General features: G+C 37.8%; 1 protein-coding gene across 7 annotated transcripts in view; it reads left to right on the top strand.

The window, feature by feature from the left end:
* The window catches only part of TENM4 (teneurin transmembrane protein 4), a 594920-nt gene that overhangs the window by 88956 nt on the left and 488403 nt on the right, over positions 1-17561 (top strand). For 6 of the 7 annotated variants that reach the window (XM_085216460.1, XM_085216463.1, XM_085216464.1 and 3 more), the window contains exon 2: positions 2775-2916. The exons of the other annotated variant lie outside the window; for it this stretch is intronic. The gene's annotated coding sequence lies outside the window, so the exon portion shown is untranslated. The remainder of the gene's footprint in view (positions 1-2774; positions 2917-17561) is intronic. 7 annotated transcript variants of the gene reach the window in all.

Here is a 17561-nt window from a genome sequence, read left to right on the forward strand (position 1 = left end):
GCACCTTCGGAGGGCAATTCAGAGCAGGACTCTAAGGCCACCATTAAACTTTATGACTACTCGTCTTTCAACAAGAGTCAATGGCATGAATTCATAGCTGTGCAGAGAAGACTTTGCTTAAGGAGCAGTTCCAGTATCAATAAAACCACCACAGTGTGCTCTCTGTATCACAGTACTGCCATATGTATCTACTTATGGGGATTGGGTATGGGGGCTGAGAAGGGAATTGCTTTCCTGGGGCAGGTTAACGTAACAAAAAGCGAGCAGCTCTGCCTGCCCTTGATCTCCCTAAAGCCCATAGTCTCAGCCTTCTTATGCTTGAGTCTGTACTATGCTTCATTATGGAGTCTTTAAACACTTAAGCTAAAGATAGAGAAAGACATTTAAAATGAAAACAAAACTCTGGCTCCTATAGTTGGATTTTTTGAGAAGTAAGGTTCTTTTGGGCTAAACTTATTAGATTTTGTAATTTTGTTTACATAGTATTAAAAAGTCCAAGCACTGTGGAGTAGACACTCAAAATGAATATTCCAACTCCAGGATATTTAATAACTCAAGATAAATGCAGGTATTCAGAAATGGTGGTTCTAATTATTACAGCATTTTTGTTCTTTTTATTTTTGTCTTCAAATATGGAACTCATGTTTCTTATTTTGTTTTTATTTTTAATAATAATGTTTCAGGAGTTGCAGCTTCAAGAAGAAAACAAATTAATATCTGAAGTTCATGAAAATACTTTGAACTAGTGGCTTGATTTTTTGGTTTCTTTTTCATCTTTTTGGTTGTTGCTTAGTTTGTTTTTTCTTTTAACTAAACTTTGGTGTCAACAGGAGGTATTCAGTACAGATCTTCTCAGTTTTAATTACGTGAGGAATATTCTGGTTCTTGTAAATAAAACACAGTTATTTAACATTCAGATTTTAGGTCAGGGATTTGAAGCAGCCTAGTGGGCTAAGACGTACTCCGCATTTCCATTCATTTACTCATAGGACTTTGTGAGGGCTCACCACATACTTTTGAATGACGTCAACTTTTCTTATCTTGTGATTTTTCTTTTCTTTATTAAATTAATATCATGAATATGTTAGTAGAACTGCTGGTGGAGAGAAGATGCACTGCTTCTTTTTCTTCCCTGCTGTAATTAAGTGTAGTGCCACTTGCATCTGTGAAACTACTATTTGCCCCAGCTGAACATCTCCTCCTTCAGTTCTTCTATCAACCCAGTTAAAAATAAGAGTTTTATATTTAAACTTCCACTTCCCAAAGTGACAGTAGGTGTACTCGTAACGCAGTCAACATTTACAGCATTATCTCAACTTGAACTCATTCATGCCAGCTCCTAAAAATCAAAGTATAACCACCTCTTTGAAATGTTGCTGTTTGAGTTTTTACAAAAATAACAAGTATATTATTTAAAAGACATACGTGCCCTATTCCAGCATTCATTGTGCATAAACAGTGTACAACATGGAAACGTAGACATACCAGTGCAATTTAATGCCTAAAGCAGTACTTGTGGGAAGGAACAGTGTGCATGCAGTACATGTGGAGAACAGCAATTTGATGAGGTAAAGAACTCAGAGCACTGTTTTCAATTCATAACTAGTGACTTAGTGAATGATTTATAATACATCCAGAGCCATTTGAAATGTGCAGATCCTCTTGAGATGTCCAAATTTGTTTAAGGGACTGGCAAAGAAGGTGCAGGATCTGCAGAAAAACTATCTTTCTGAAGTGGCAACTGAAGGACATTCAGTGGTATTGTCCGAACATACCTCACAATAACATTATATTAGGGTTTAAGCGTCTACTAAACTAAGAGTTCTGTTTGAGATGCCATTAAATACTGAGCTGCTAAAAAAATGCTCAGGATGCTACCAACTTACAACATAAAGAAGTGAAAAATATGGGCTGATACAGTCATTTTTTGTACATGCTGAAGCAATTGGACTTTCCTACGTGTAAAACTCTGGACTCTTTCCCTAATTTCTTAAAAAAGACCAGTGCAAGTCTGTAAAAACTCCAGTATTTTACTTATCTCTTAAAATAACTAAATGAGCTTTATAGCCAGCATTAAGTATGAAATCTAGAAAGGAAGAAATACAGAAATACATTTGTTGCTAGGCAGTTCGTCTCACTGAATGCATATTTTCTCTTTGTTGAGGTTTAAATCTGAGTACGTACTAGCTTAGGCCCAGTCTTTTTGTACTCACTTTCAAGCATCTCACAATCTGTGTACAGCTGCTCCTTATCTTAGAATCATAGAATCATAGAATGGCCTGGGTTGAAAAAAACCACAATGAAGTTATCCAGCCTTTGAGACCACATCTAAATGGTGAAGCCACCAGTGGGTTGTGGCAGGTCCCACGTACTGATCCAAGAGCATCTTGAGTAGGAAAAAGGATGTTACTGTGAGCTGGCTGACCATGTTTTGTTCCTGTGGAAATCAAAGCATGGTAAGACAGCTTGGGGGTGGATGACTTGGAAATATGGAAGACATTAATTTCCTAATATCAATATATACCTAAAGACAGATGCTGATTGCTGTTCTGTTGAGATGGCAATCTCTGAAAAAGCTTGTGGAGGTATTTCACTGCACCTTTTTGTGTAGGTACTTTCAATCAATTGTTCACAAATAGGAAGAATCTGTCTGGGTCTTTGGATTATGAAGGCTCATATCAGGAATATCCTGACAGTTGTCAAGCAAACAAACAACCTGTACAAATCCATGCCAGTTTTATTCTGACACACAACACCTGGCTCCTTTTCTGTAGTGAGAATGGTTGGACCACTGCAGTGGCACTCTGATTTTTGTGGATCGTGAACACAAAAGGGGATTGAGAAGACACCATCGGAGTTATTCTGGCACATGACTTGAGTGCTTTATATTCTTAGACAAATGAGGATCTGAAATATGTAAGTACACCATAATTATTATTTTTTTATATTTATTTGTAATAATGAGAGAAAACAATAAAACTTAATGTATTGTGTATATGAGATTTATACATTTATCATTTTTTTTCCATATGCATTAATACCCAAGCGAAGTGATAAATCAAGTTATTTCTTGTGGTCTTCCAAAGCACCATTACTTGCCTTTTGATTTCATCCTTGGTTTTCTTTAAAGAAATGAAAAGAACAAAATGCATAAAATTATATTCGCAGTGTCATTTAAAATTCATTGTTTAATAAATTGTTATCACTTGAAAAAAGACTTTTTTTTTTCTATATTGGTAACAAGAGATATAACTAAAGTGATTGAATCAAGACAAGAAATGCTCCCAGGTTCCTGAAGCTTGAATAAATAATGTTGACATGTCAATGTACTGTTCTAGAAGTTCATTTGAAGTGTAAGAAATAACCAGCATATAATTTCATGGCAGCTCATATACTCCTTACCATAACTTACTCTTGGCTGTTGCTCCTCTGTTCTCTCACCAGCATTCCCAACTCTCCTAACACCCAACAAAATCTGCCTTTTTTCTTTTCAACACTCTCAGTACAAAGATAATGCTTTTCTCACAACAATTACAGACTTCATATTGACTTCCAAATTGATAAATTTATCTTGACTTCCACCAACACTAATTCTGAATGAGTGTAACTACCACTGATTTTACAATACCTTATGGATCTACTCATTTTGACTCATCTAATGATGTTGCATGAGATGCCTTTTAGAACTGTAATATCATTTGTATTTAACAAATAATAAATAGAACTTGTCAGCCACAGAATACTGTCTCTAATTCTGTGAGTGTGCATCCCAAAGTATTTTGGAAAATAAAATCAATAGAAATTTGGCTATTATTACAGGATGAACCGAGGTTTTAACCAGACTCAACATAAATAAACAAACAAAACGTGGAAAATGTATTTCTACAGCTTCAAGTTAGGAACTCCACATTTCAAAGTACAGAAATAAATTAATAGGAGATGTAATGTCCTGACTTGTAAGGATGGGGCTATGAGTCTTATTTCTGATTTTGAAATCCAACACAGAAGAATGTCTTTATTCAGACATAGCTTCAATGTCTAGCTTTATACTTTATGTATGTACTGATTTTCCATTGGTTTTAAACAGTAAGTGTATGCTTGTATTCTTCCCTCAGCCCAGGCTGCAGTTACATATTTCATATTATGATGTTTATATAGTAACAAGATGAGTCTGGATTTGTGCAGCTTTGGGCAAGTTCTTTAAAATGCACATTTTTAACAGTGACAGGCACGTTGTTCTTGAAATGTCTTTATTAAAATAAATGTGTTTTAAGGAGTGTTTATATTTCTGACTCTATCGGACTGATTTGGTAGAGGTTGATATAGCAATAACATTGCCATATAAAGCCTCTTTTCTTTTTTCTTTTGGGGATTCCTGGAGATATTTCAGTAAAAAGAAACCATAGCCTAGGCATCTCAACAGTGTTGGAGAGAAAAAAAAAAAAAAACATTTTTCAGGACAAACTAAAAGTGTGGTGAGGCAACAGGGAAGCACTCTGTTTTTGCTTCAAAAACTGAATGTAATGAAGAGGCTGTGAATGGTAAAATGGAGCAGTTGGCTATTTTGTCAGTCATACAGATATTCAAAGGGCATTGATGATACCATGTTGTAACTCTATATCTCCAGCTTTTGTATCAGAGTTTGTTTTGTCTCACTCCTGGAGGAAAAAGCTCTCAGAAGTATCATGACTTGCTAAAGAGGAGGGATAAAACACAACTGGCACAAGTTGCAATTTTTCCCTTTAAAAAACCATCAACCTAACCTCGACTTTTTGACAGCTATGAAAACAAGCCAAGATTAAATTAAAACTCGGTATTGTGCTGGGGGTAACCATTCCCTGCCAGATGTATCATACATACCCTGCTGTGCGCATGGATATTTATAGATACATCTATACAACACATGCAGTCAAGGAAAAACAACATGTTCGTAAGAAGATGTGCTAATATCTGCTTGTCCGTGGTAAAACATACAGTGTTAATACATTGTATTATCAAACAAAAAGTGAAGGACATAAATGAAGAGTTGCTCCCATAGCAGTTCCGTATTTCAAAGACATTAATCAGTACTACATGACTGTGCAGTGGATGGAGATCTATTCATCCTGGCTCCCAGTGGTTACTGTCTTGACAGCAAATCACATCCACCAATACCTATATAGGATACTCTGAGAACTGGGAGAGTCTGTTACCAGAACCACACGTCTCTATGCTGCCAGGATGGAGATTTACATTTGAAATAGGAATTGGATTATAACCTTGCAGAAATGCACAAGGGTTATAAATGGATTTTATCAGTGTGTCTGGCCAGTTTTGAGTTCCTGCAGAAATGTTGCCACATAAGGATCTCCTCTGAGGTACTCAGATATCAATATGATTAGCCTGGTAGACAGACCTCTGTACTGGGGAAGCAAGGTCAAGGCTCCTGGAACAATAGGAGACATAAAGATTCAATAATAATATCTTATTATTCTATCAAATGATGTCTGCAGAACACTTTAACAGCATTATGTGAAGGACAAAGGATGCAATGTATATATGTGAGAGGGTAAAGGCTGACATTTCTATAGTGCATTTAATTAGCAGAATTCCATGCAAGCTTGGCCTTTGGAAGAAAAATAATCTCTGGTTGCACACTGGGCATGTTGAGGTTCCATAATAAACACACAGAGAACTCCTGTAGGGCATCTACTGAATCAAGGCCGTTGTTTTGCTGGTGCCATGTCCTCAAAGACCTCGAGGTTTAAAGATCTTCTATAGTATTGAACTCTGTTTTGCTTACTGCAAGTAGGGAGTTGATGGAGACATGAAACAGGAGCAGTCATTTATCACTTTTATTAAAGATATTTCTCAAGCTTGTTGGAGCCTTTGGCACAACTGAATTTCGGTGAGAAGACAGCACATATCTAGGTAGGAGTATTTTCCCCAGGCAAGTTCAACCATCATTGAAGGGACATAGTTTCTGGTGTCAAGGAGTGTCCAGATGATCAGTAATTAGCACATTTTTATTGGTATTACCACAGAATTGTTAGTTTCTTCTTCTATCAGCTGTTACCATCCTCTTCCCTGAGAGACAGCAATTTGATGTCCCCAGGATGCCAGATTAATGGTCTGCAAAATAAAGCCATTTGTTGCCTCATAAGGGTTCACTACTATTGTTACGAGAAAGAAACGGAGACACTGATCAGAGATGAGCATCTGACCATGCCCTCTGTTCTCACATTGTATCCTGCTTGGTTTAGTCTCTCTTCAATCACATTTCAGTTACAGATCTTGCTCAGAACCTGAATTAAGGGACATTGAGGGACCTAGTGTGGAGAGGTGAGATCTAGTAAGCTTACATCTATTCTGGATTTGCAAAGAAGTCTTTGGTAGATTATAATATTCTATCTTGCCAGTTTATAATAGGATAGAAATGAGGCTGACTGATATTTGTAAAGGCTGATGAGATAAATAAAACAACCTTCTCTGTCCCCTTTAGGACTTACATTGTTTTATTATCTTTTTTGCTGTTGTTCCTTCATGATACGTCTTTTCAGAAAATAAACTTAGGATGTGAAGAGGTGATATACTCAGACCCTTGCAGCCTATACTATATAAATTGATTTCCAGAACCCTGTCCTTTAGCTGAAAATATTAAAGTACACTACCTCTTTCATTAGACATGTATCATTTCTGTAGTGCATGGCCGACATTGATCCATGATAATTTATCAGAAGGATTTGTAAAAGACAGAGTACCACAAAACTAGTGGGTAAAGCTGATGTTGTTTTTACAGGTGGAACAAGGAAAAACATATTTGCTGATGTGCACAGTAATTCTTTTCCTAAGATATAAACCTGCTGCATTGCTACATCATATGGACTGAAACATAGAGCACTGTTGCAAAGCAAAAATACATTTAAAAATTGAATATTTATAACCCAATTAACAAGACTGCCACTGTGGCAACTTTGGTAACTTGAAGCTTGAAGCCAATCTTTGAGAATACAAATTGTATAATGGGGGAATTTATATAATACATTTAAAAAATACTATCATTTCTTTTTTAGCATTTTCAACATGGAGGCAATCAGATCTTAGAACAGGTGGTCCACTGTAGTTGTGTAAGCCTGGTGAAGTTGTGAAATCTCCATCCTAATAATTGGACAAGTCTTTAATCTAACTGGACCCGATAGGAGGTTTAACTACAGATCTCCCTCAGTTCCTGTCAAACCTGAATTATCTAGTGGTTCTCTGTACTATAAACAGGAGGATCAGAGGAAAAAAATGAGGAAAGGAGACCAACAAAGAAGAAAACATTAAGAAAAAAAACTAGAAAGCCTATGTTTGTCAACATCTGAAGGCTCTGTAGCTACAGATATCTTCATCTGTCTTTTTAGGGGGAAAGACAAGTCCATGTTCTCTGTCAGCTCTTGGAAACAGTGTAAGGGGAGACTGGCTGAATTTGCTGACACATTGAAGATTCAGCTAAATGTTAGCTGAAGTTTCCTTCCTTTGTGTCAACACTTCCATAGTGGGGATTTAGACTGCCTATCTGGACTAGATATCCTCAGGCAAAGTGGGATGAGATTCCTGGCTGGAGGCATTTCTATCCTTGTAAGATCCCTTCATACTTAATGCCATTGCAGTTGGCATACATGAATGGTATAGTGAACTGTTATCAGCCACTTCACAATATCCCTGCTAAGGAGAAGGTTAATCCTCTGGATCCTTGACTTGGCTAATTCATAACAGCAACATGACATACACCATAACCAAATCTGAAGTGCTTGAGGAGTCAAGTTATTGCCAAAGTGGCTTCTCTCCTCTTAGAAATTTCCTATCCAAAGGATACTGTGATTTGTTTCAACCTGGAGGGAAATTACCAGGCAAAAGTAAGCCATGCAGATGCCCAATGAGATTTACTCGATGGGATTCTTCTACCATCTACTCCCACCTTTCTCATCTCTTTTCAGTTTGATTCCTGTATCCTTCTTTGATTTTCCTACTTACAGCATGGATTGGGAAAACAAATTTTTCTGCTAGTTTCCTTATTTCTGTACCCCAGGAAGACAGATTGTATGTAGAAAATCATCATTGAGTTTGAGAAGGAAATTCCACCATTTCAATCCTGTCCTCAACTGCAACTGTGAGTAGATCCACAAGAGTGGTTGCAGGCTCTTTAATCTTCACAGCAGTAGAATTCTTATATTGTCTTTGTCCTCAGGCTTTACTGAATTTGGATCCAGGTATTTTGATTTTCTCTTGGCCACTTCTCTGAAGAAAACTGTGCACTGTGTTGTCCTCTCTGCATCTAGCTCTGTGACATTTCTGGTGGCTCCAAATACCTCTATTGTTTCCTTGATTCTCCTTGAAAAGATTTATTCTGTACACTCAAATCCATGCCTGCTGCACAACTCCCCATCAAATAAATTTGAGTAAAATATCCACATACTTGGAGGAAAGGTTGTTTATGGCCAAGTGTTGTCTGAGCCACAGTCTTTGTCTATGTTAACTTTCATTGCACTTTGGTGGCCTGCAGCTGATAGGAATGATTTGAAGTGTCCTGCCATTAGAAATAGTTAAAAATTTCCATGCTGAGAAGTTTACTGTGGAGCACGCAAATTAGAAAATTTTTAGGCAGTTTTCTGAGCACTCTTTTTTCCCACCTGTGTTGCCAAGATAGCACAACCCTCATTGTATCAGCAGATAAAGCAATTATGTATTTTAAGTTGGTCCTTCAAATCATACTAAGCCATGTATAAATGCCTTTATTCTTTGCATATAATAAGGATGCAAGACCTTTCCACTTGCCTCTTATCTGCCTACTGCAGACAGGGCAAGGGGGAAAAAGGCCTCCTGCCATGAGAAGGTGAGCTCTGAATTTGGATACATGATCCGCAGGACAAAAATAGTTAATACCTCCGAATGAACTCTTTCTAATATAGATAGCTTTTGAAAACAAAAATTAATGAAATCCAGTGTTCTTTTCATAAAGTAGTTGAAGGAACTCTTGCTTGATAGCACTGTCAATCAGTCCCTTGCTATTGTTCTTTTTTTTTTTTTCTCCCCTTTTTTAAATTGGCATCTGTCTGGAAGGACACAAACAAATCCCAGGTTGTTACCTGGGATAAGAAGAATATTGTGAAAATGTTCTCTTTCAATCCTTGAATTTCTCTGTCAGTGCAGATAAATAAATTGTGAAATATATATTAATAGATGCAAGGAGCAAATGCATGATAAAAACTTTGAGAAGGATATGCAAAAACATCCTTGAGTATATTGTGAGGATGTTTTATAAATCATATATACCTAATTACTAATAAGTAGTCAGAATATATGCAAGATTCTGCAAACTCCAAAACCTTCATGTGATTCAAACTGAAAATAACCAGGTATTTACCTCCTGGATGTCCTTTTGGTTCATTTGATGTTCTCTATCTCTTAAATAGCTACAGTTCTGTTAGCAGTCTTGAAGGATTTGGTAGAAATGTTTCAGTAATACGTATATTACTTTTCAAAACATGCTTAGAATATGTATAAATGTCTGTAGCAATCTTTCCTACTTTGTCATTCATTTTCATTTCACTGTATTGTGAAATACTAAGCAGTTTTATTTTACATTTGTTGATACTTGTAGACAAGTATACTGTGTTTATGATTTAATTATCTGGATTTCTTATACTGCATCATACCCAATTAATCTCCCATTATTATGTACCTGGCTGTAGTTGGTATTTAAAATCATCTGTACACAACTAAATTAGGAGTTCATAAAGAATCAGCTGAACTAAATCAAGCAGGCTGCTATAAAATTAGGTGAAAGTGTGAGTTCGTCCATCAGCAGCTGAGAGGTTTGCTGAACATCTTCTCCAGCAGAATAATTATGGTGCACAAAAAAACAATTTTCTTACCATCCTGTGTAGTGCTGCCATTTGTGATGGCATTTTCTGTCAATACTCATGTGAGATGGAGGGATTCATTTTACATTCAAACATTACAGCCTGCCAGGTTAATAAACCATATTTATGAAATAGTACCTCCCTGAATGCATTGTTTTGTTCTTTAGCTCAGGAGATTGAACACTGATATTGAACCGGTGTCTTTCTTCAGGAACTGTGTGGTGATATATGGTGCACTGTGTTTGTTGTGATATTGATGTACAGGGAGCCAGACTGAAGGATGGGGTTGGCACACATAATGTCTGCATGTTTTTATTGCAACGTAATGTTGCGTATCACAGCGGAGCCAGATATTTTGCCAGTGGGTTTTTACATCAGTTCTTTTGTGGAAATGAAGTCAGTGGGGATGGACTCTTTTTGGTGACATGCAGCAAGAGAACAAGGCCAAATGAGCAGAAACTGGAAATTCTGTGCTAACACGAGGAAGAACTACCTTACTGTGAGAGTGACAAAACACTGGAACGTGTTGCTCTGAGAGGTGGTGGAGTCTCCTTCTCTGGAGATATAAGAGACCTGTTAGGATGCCTATCTGTGCGACCTGCTGTAGGGGGGGGATGGACTTGATGATCTCCAGAGGTCCCTTCCAACCCTGTGATTCTGTGATTCTGTGTGATTCTGTGATTCTTCCTGAAATGGAGATAATGAGCATGAAGTCTTCAGAAAATCTTTAGAAGGTCTTTAAAAGCACACACAAATACACACAATCACAGAACACAAATAAGCTTCCTGAAAGGAAGTTATAGCAAGGTAGGGGGGCTGGCCTCTACTCCCACGTATCTAGAGATAGGGTGAGAGGTAGTGGCCTGAAGTTGAACCAGGGGAGGTTCAGGTTGCATACTATGAAAAATTTCTTCTTTGAAATGACAATCAGGCATTGGAACAGGCTGCCTTCTGTCATAAAAGGAATGAGGCACAGAGTTATGACACTTCTACACATTTTTAATTGAACATTAGGTGTTGTATCAGTATAGCCGTGCAAGTAACTGTAGTTGTACTCAGTATATGGGTGAAAGGGAATTGGTTTCAAACTAGAACAGGGAAGACTAAGGATATAAGAAAAGGCTTTATATGCTAAGAGTAGTGAAGCTCTGGTGAGATTGATCAGAGAGGTGGTGGTGGATGCCCCATCCTTGGAGATATCCAAGGTCAGGCTAGAAGGGACTGTGATGGAACTGTAGGTGTCCCTGTTCATTGCAGGGGAGTTGGATCAGATGGTCTTTAGAGGTCCCTTCCAACTCAAAGGATTCAATAATTCTATGAAACATATCTGGTTTTGGATTGTAAAAGCCTAAAACAATGGTTATGTGTGATTTGGGAAAGCAGTGATGGGAATACACAGCACTGTCATCTCACAAGAGAGCTTCAACTCCACATCCTTTGCATAACAATTTAAAACCACTGCTTTCTAACTGTTTTACGAAGAAAAAAAAAGGGGGAAAAAAGAACCCCAGTGAGACTAAGTTGTTTTTAGCAAGGCAAAATGTCTTTCATTGTGGAAATACATAGAACTACATACCTTTTCCATTGTTTTTGAGAACTACCTTAAGTGTATCTTCAGGACAAAGTGGACTTGGGATTGGATTGCTTGCAAACTGTCACAAATGTGAATCTGAATTAGTATTTAATTGCATCAAGGCTCTGGCTGGCATGGCCTATCAGCAGGTTTGTTTTTCTTTCATCAAGCTTCATATGTTAATATTGCTGACAGGCAGGGAGTGAAGTGAAAAGCACCAGATACCCAGAACTGTTGCCCACAAGAAACCAAGGGAGGGTGACCAGAGAGCTGAAGCTATACAACCAAAAAAATGAAAAAATACATTTGAGAAAGGAGGGGAAAAATAAGGGTCAGGAGGGACGACACAGAAAAGAAGGGCAGGAAGGAAGGCAGTGAACAAACAATTGGAAGGAACGGTGCAAGAATAACAAGACTGACACCAAAATGTACCCCAAGTTCTGTGAGTGCCTGATTGTGAGGGCCAAAGCAAAGAGCAGCTACATTTCTCCCCACATTCTGCGGCTGCTATTTAATTAATAAACACACAGATTATGCCAAAGTAAAGCACTGGATCACTGACTTTCACCTTCTGTGTAACAGGATCTCATTGGTTAAACCTGTGTTAAGCCCAGCAGCTCAGATGGTTGACCTTTTCTCCCAGCCACTGACTCTAATCACTGCTCTTTGCTGCCAACTCTTGCTCCTTTGGCTGCCCATAGCCTTTCCTTTATGAAGATATGGAACCATTTACAGCAGCATTAGCAACAGAAAGTGATCCCTGATGAAATATTATGAATTCTGTGGGTGTTCAGTCTGATGGCTGACTTGAAGACACATATGCACCAGTGCTTTGCTTGTTTCTATTGTTCACTTTCATTTTCAGTGAAGAGTAGTTTTGTTGGCCTTCTCTACTTCTCTGTTTTTCATGTGTATTTAATGTGTAACACGCAAGCACAAGAAGAGAATACTGACAAATCAGGTGCTGCTCCATAATATCACACAACCAATCAGTCTGCATTGATTTCACCATTCAGATCACACCTTCATTCTATACTGACAAATTAATTCTCCCCCCAAGTATAGAGGCAAGTTTCAAAGATGCCACTCCCTACTGATGCGATAAATGCCAGCATGTAAAGATATTAGTCTCTTGTCTCTTGCACTCTGCCTGAACTTTTCTAAATTTCATTCCTTTGTCAAAATGTGGCAAGTTCTCATACATGGGGCTAAACGAATCTGTGATGTTTCAACTCCTGAATCTTCCTGTGCCTTCAGTTCACAAAGGATGAGGCTCTGCACAAGAATGAGTTAAATTCCTTTGCCAATAGTTAACAGTTATTCAAACCCTTAAATTCCCCTAAATCTCAAGGTCAGCTCAAAGGTGGAGTTTCTTCTCATTTGTTCTTAAAACCACAGGAGACATCAGTTTTTGTATAATTTCCCTCAAAGGTGAACTGGCCTGGACATTCATGAAAATTGAGGTGATTTTGTTGTTTGACTTTAAGAGCTGTTTGATGGGACAGAATAAAACCCTGTAATTGCACAGCCTTGACTTAAGATCTAAGTCTTAACTTCATAGATTGATTTCATTTCTCATTTCAGTGGAAAAACTTACATGTAACCAGATTTGCCCTAAAGGTTAGGTAGATCATCTGTGCATATAATCTCATCTGAAGTCCATCTGAGATTTCTTAAAAGTTGCTTTAGATTATTTTTTTTTTTCCCTTTGGTGCTGTCTTGAAAGATCAATCCCAGAGCCTGATCATTAAAGAATTTCACATCATTGCCTTTGCTTGGTTAGGAAACATGGCATATCTCTGCAAGAGCACTCTTCTTTTCCTGCATCTGCAGAACCCCTGGTTACAAAATGAGCACCAAGAAATTCGTTGGATGGCTGGCGGAAAAGGAATTTAGCTTTAAAAGGCAAGTAAAATTAAGCATAGAGCTCATGTTTTTAATTCACTTACAATTACATGTTATTTTGCCATTACTGCTGTTAATTAAAATTATTTAATTGATTTATCAATTCAATAATGTTCTTGGTTGACAAAACATTTGAGGGAGGATCCAGCATAAAGAATGCCTTTAAGGGAACTCGCAGGTTTTTGTCATATTGTAGCTACTGAATACCAACCTGCACCTACGTTCTACAAAAGTAAGCATCATTTTTAGAGAAGTTATGTATTGAGAAATAACCTAAGATTAATCACTGCATCTATCCCAACTATAGTAAGTCACAAGCAATATATTAAGTGAAAAAAGACTGTGTAAAAAAAAAAAAAAATACAATTCCAAGAGACCCAGACAATTAGATCAGCAACCTAATCTAACAGTTTCATAATTTCAAAGATTGTTGAGGTCAGAGAAACCATTAGCTCTTCCACCTTGACCTCCTCTTTAATGAGGGTGATGGAATTTCATTCATTCCCGGATGGAGCCTAGAAACTCCTGTGCAGACAACTCTTATCTTCCAGAGAGGCTCTGAGTACATTCAGAGATAGAGATCCTTCCCCCCCCCACCCCCGTGCCTATCACAAGTGTGCTTAAGTGGTTAAGTGCATTCACTGTTAAGAATCTGTACCTTTTTTCTGGTGTGAGCTTGTGGAGCTTCACCTTTGAATCCTTGGTTCAATGCTGAATAAAGTGTGCCCCAGTGTCTCCTCTTTATGGATTTCTTTGCACACCTAGATAAGTTTTTTGCTGTCTTTCCTCATGCTTTTACTTCCCTCTTCATTTCTTTTATGTGAGATAGGGGAAGTTAGTTGGTCACTGCTCATGTTGATTTCGGTCTACAAATTTTCCAACACAACAATGTTTAGTAAATTCTGAAGACTACTTTTTAGCATTTTTCTTTTTTCCAACACAGGGAAATCATTCTCATTTTTCCCAGAACTGCTCTCTTCTTTACTAACAGCTGCTATTTAATGTTGAAGTCCTGGACAATATCTCTGTAAAGTTAAAACAAGACCCTTCATTGTGACACAGTCAAAAACAAAAGTCTGTCATTTAAAAAAAATTTATGGGTCACCTGCCTGGCTCCTATAACTACTGATAACAAGCAGATGGAAAGGAGCTTGCTTTAGCCAACTTCTACCTTCGGCCCAAATGTTTTCCATTATTGTCTTGCTACTGATCCTATGTGAAAAGAATTCTTTTCTGGTATTTCTGTGTTAGAACCACAAGAGCCATGATTTAATAGACGTACTTATAGCACATTATATGTTACAGGCGTCTTTTCAGAGATTTCAAAGCCACATCTTGACAGTTTCATTTTTTTAAGAGATGCCTTTAATAACCATTTCTCGCTGACTTAAGAAATGAAGGGGGAAAGTGTAACTTCAAAGTGTTGGCAAAATAATATGAATTATCCAAGTGTACTTGTAAAGTTGTTTCCAGTTACAGTAGTAGTAACTCGAGGCTGATAGCTGATTTCCCCTCACCCAGCTGTTTCCAATTTAAGCCAGTATCTTTTGGAGTTGTTCCACACAATGTTGTTGTATAGAAAAAAACAAAACAAAACAAAAAAAAAAAACAGTTTATTTGTCTGTATTTTCTAAAAGGAAAAAAAAAAAAAAAAGATTGCACAAAACAAGAAACAACACATAGAAGCTACTAATTAGATTAGTAAGTACACATGATACTTCCAGTTCTTTTATCTATCTAATGAGCTGAAAGACATAATTAACAAAACTGAACTTAAAGAGATTTATAATAATTTGAATTACAACATGAAGACCTGTGTGTCTTGCCATGCAGGGCTGAAAATTTACCGGTAACTTTCATATATGAGCTATTGTGGAGATGATCTTTCTCTTTATCTAAACAGTAATATGGCAAAATAAGAGAAAGTAATAAAAGAAATTAATATTTAAATAGTTAATCATACATTATTAATAGCATTAGAAGTAGCATTAATTAAGGCCTTTATATACCTTTTCCCATCCTCCCCCTATGTTGCTGCCAGACTAATCATGTAGCCTTACTACACCAGTGGCCTTTGACCAGATGTGTAATTGCTATTAATTATTAGTCTCACGGCTGGCACTGGGCTCTCTAGACTCTTCCCTTCAGTACTGCTTCCAGAGTTGCAAAATTCTGAGCTGTTGCAGACCAACCCATGGACTGGTTTTAGACTGCTTGGCTTTTTTCCCCTCATTTTCTCCCTTGGGTGTTGTTTTTTCCCCCCCTAATTATATGTTTTTCCACTGTTGATCAGCTTATGCTGCTTCTTGTCTTCCAACAGAAAGGATAGATTTATAACACGGGGAAGGAAAGGTTTCTAACACTAAGGACACTGAGCACCATACACAGATAATCTACAATGCTTGACGAGTTTCCATCACTATGAGAGCAAGTTAAACAAACATCTGTCAGACATGACCTCCCCATAGATAAGCCTGCCTTGGGGCAAGGGGATGGAATAGATGACCTTTGGAGATCTTTTCTGGCCATAAGTTTCTAGGACCCAGAGGGGAATAAAGGAGGCTGAGCTCACTGCAATGCATGGCTATGACCTGGCCTTTCCTGTGCACATGCACTGCTATAGAAGCCCACAGACCATCTCAGCACTACCTGAAACAGAGCACAGAGTTGACTTCTATATCTGGGTCCTGGAAGAAAACTTCTGATCTTATTCAACAGGTATATTTTTCCTTCTGGCCATCAGCAATTAAATTGACAAATTAAATGACATTTATATGTACCCCCGTCTTTACAGACTGCAAGAAGCTACAGCCCTGATAAATAATGAAAATCAAGTCTTCCCAAATTCCCTATTACAAGGTGATACTTCCATTATTTTCCCCTTCTGCAGCTCTCATTCTCTGCCCTACAAGAAAGCCTAATACAGATAGCAAAGAAAAGCCAAAGCTCATCTTCCCATTCCTGGGATTTCACCAGAGAGAGGCAGGTGTTGCATTATGCAGAGGGAGCATGTTCCTCAGTAATATTATCCTGGGAATTATCTTAGAGAGATTGACCTGTGAATAATAGCCAAGCCTCAGGGTTAGCCCAGCAGTAATTATCTGCTAGACATTTTCACTAGCTGTATCCTTTCAGGTCAAGAGGCAAACATGAGGACTCACATCCGTGCTTCACGGCAAATTATCATTCAATTACAGTGACTTTTGTACCCCATCAAATGTAAATTGAATTGTCCTTCCTTTTATAATACTTATTTGTATGAGAAATTCCAGGGAATTTTAAATGCAAGATACATAAGCAATCTAGTGGGGTCTAGAAACTATCTCAGGGAGTGTAATAAAATACTGCAGAAGTTTTCCATCCAGACAGTTTCTGTAGGCTGTGTCTTTGTTGGAATCTAAGTTATTTGTAGTCAACTGTTCTCCAGCAAACAGTCTTCAATTCATGAGAGAGGAGTTGTGCCCCAGAATGCCCCTTGCACATGTGCAGTAACTCATAGTAGCTTTATGTTTATCCTTGGCTTATGCCAAGTTTTGAGCAGAATTTGCAAGGTTATTGGATATAAGGAAAAATTTATTCTCAGAAAGAGTTGTAATGCAGTGGCACAGGCTGCCCAAGGAGGTGGTGGAGGTACCATCCCTGTTCGAGATATTCAAGAAACATGGAAACGTGAGGGATATGGTTAGTAGGCATGGTGAGGATGGGTTGGGGTTGGAGCAGATGATCTTTGTGGCCTTTTCCAACCATAATGATTCTATAATTCTGTGATTCTAAGGTTAAAAATCCTATTTGTGAGTTAGCTATTGGAGTCAGAACACTGACGTGGTGGAGTGCCATAGTTCAGTAAGCTGGAAGTGTGTATGTATATCTCAGGGTCAAAAGGCTTAGCACAGAGCAGCAACTGATGGTAGCTCTTTTTGCTGTGAAAGAAAACATTTTGAATCTTACCATTATGATACACAGACCATAGAGAAGTACACCTGGCAAACAGCTTTGGAGTAGTACATCGTTGTGAAAATATATTGAAATGAACCCTTGAAAGGGACATAATCCACTTCAAACCATAATTTGTAGGTATCTTTCTTAACCTGATTTATTGCAAAAATGCCTTAAACCGTGGAGAGAGAAGTCATTTGAAAATGCACTTGACTTGCTGTTAGTTATTGATCTTCTGTGTTTGATTTTGATTTTGCATGTAG

Source organism: Meleagris gallopavo, chromosome 1 (assembly GCF_905368555.1).
Source record: "Meleagris gallopavo chromosome 1, MGAL_WU_HG_1.1, whole genome shotgun sequence".
Lineage (NCBI taxonomy): Eukaryota > Metazoa > Chordata > Aves > Galliformes > Phasianidae > Meleagris > Meleagris gallopavo.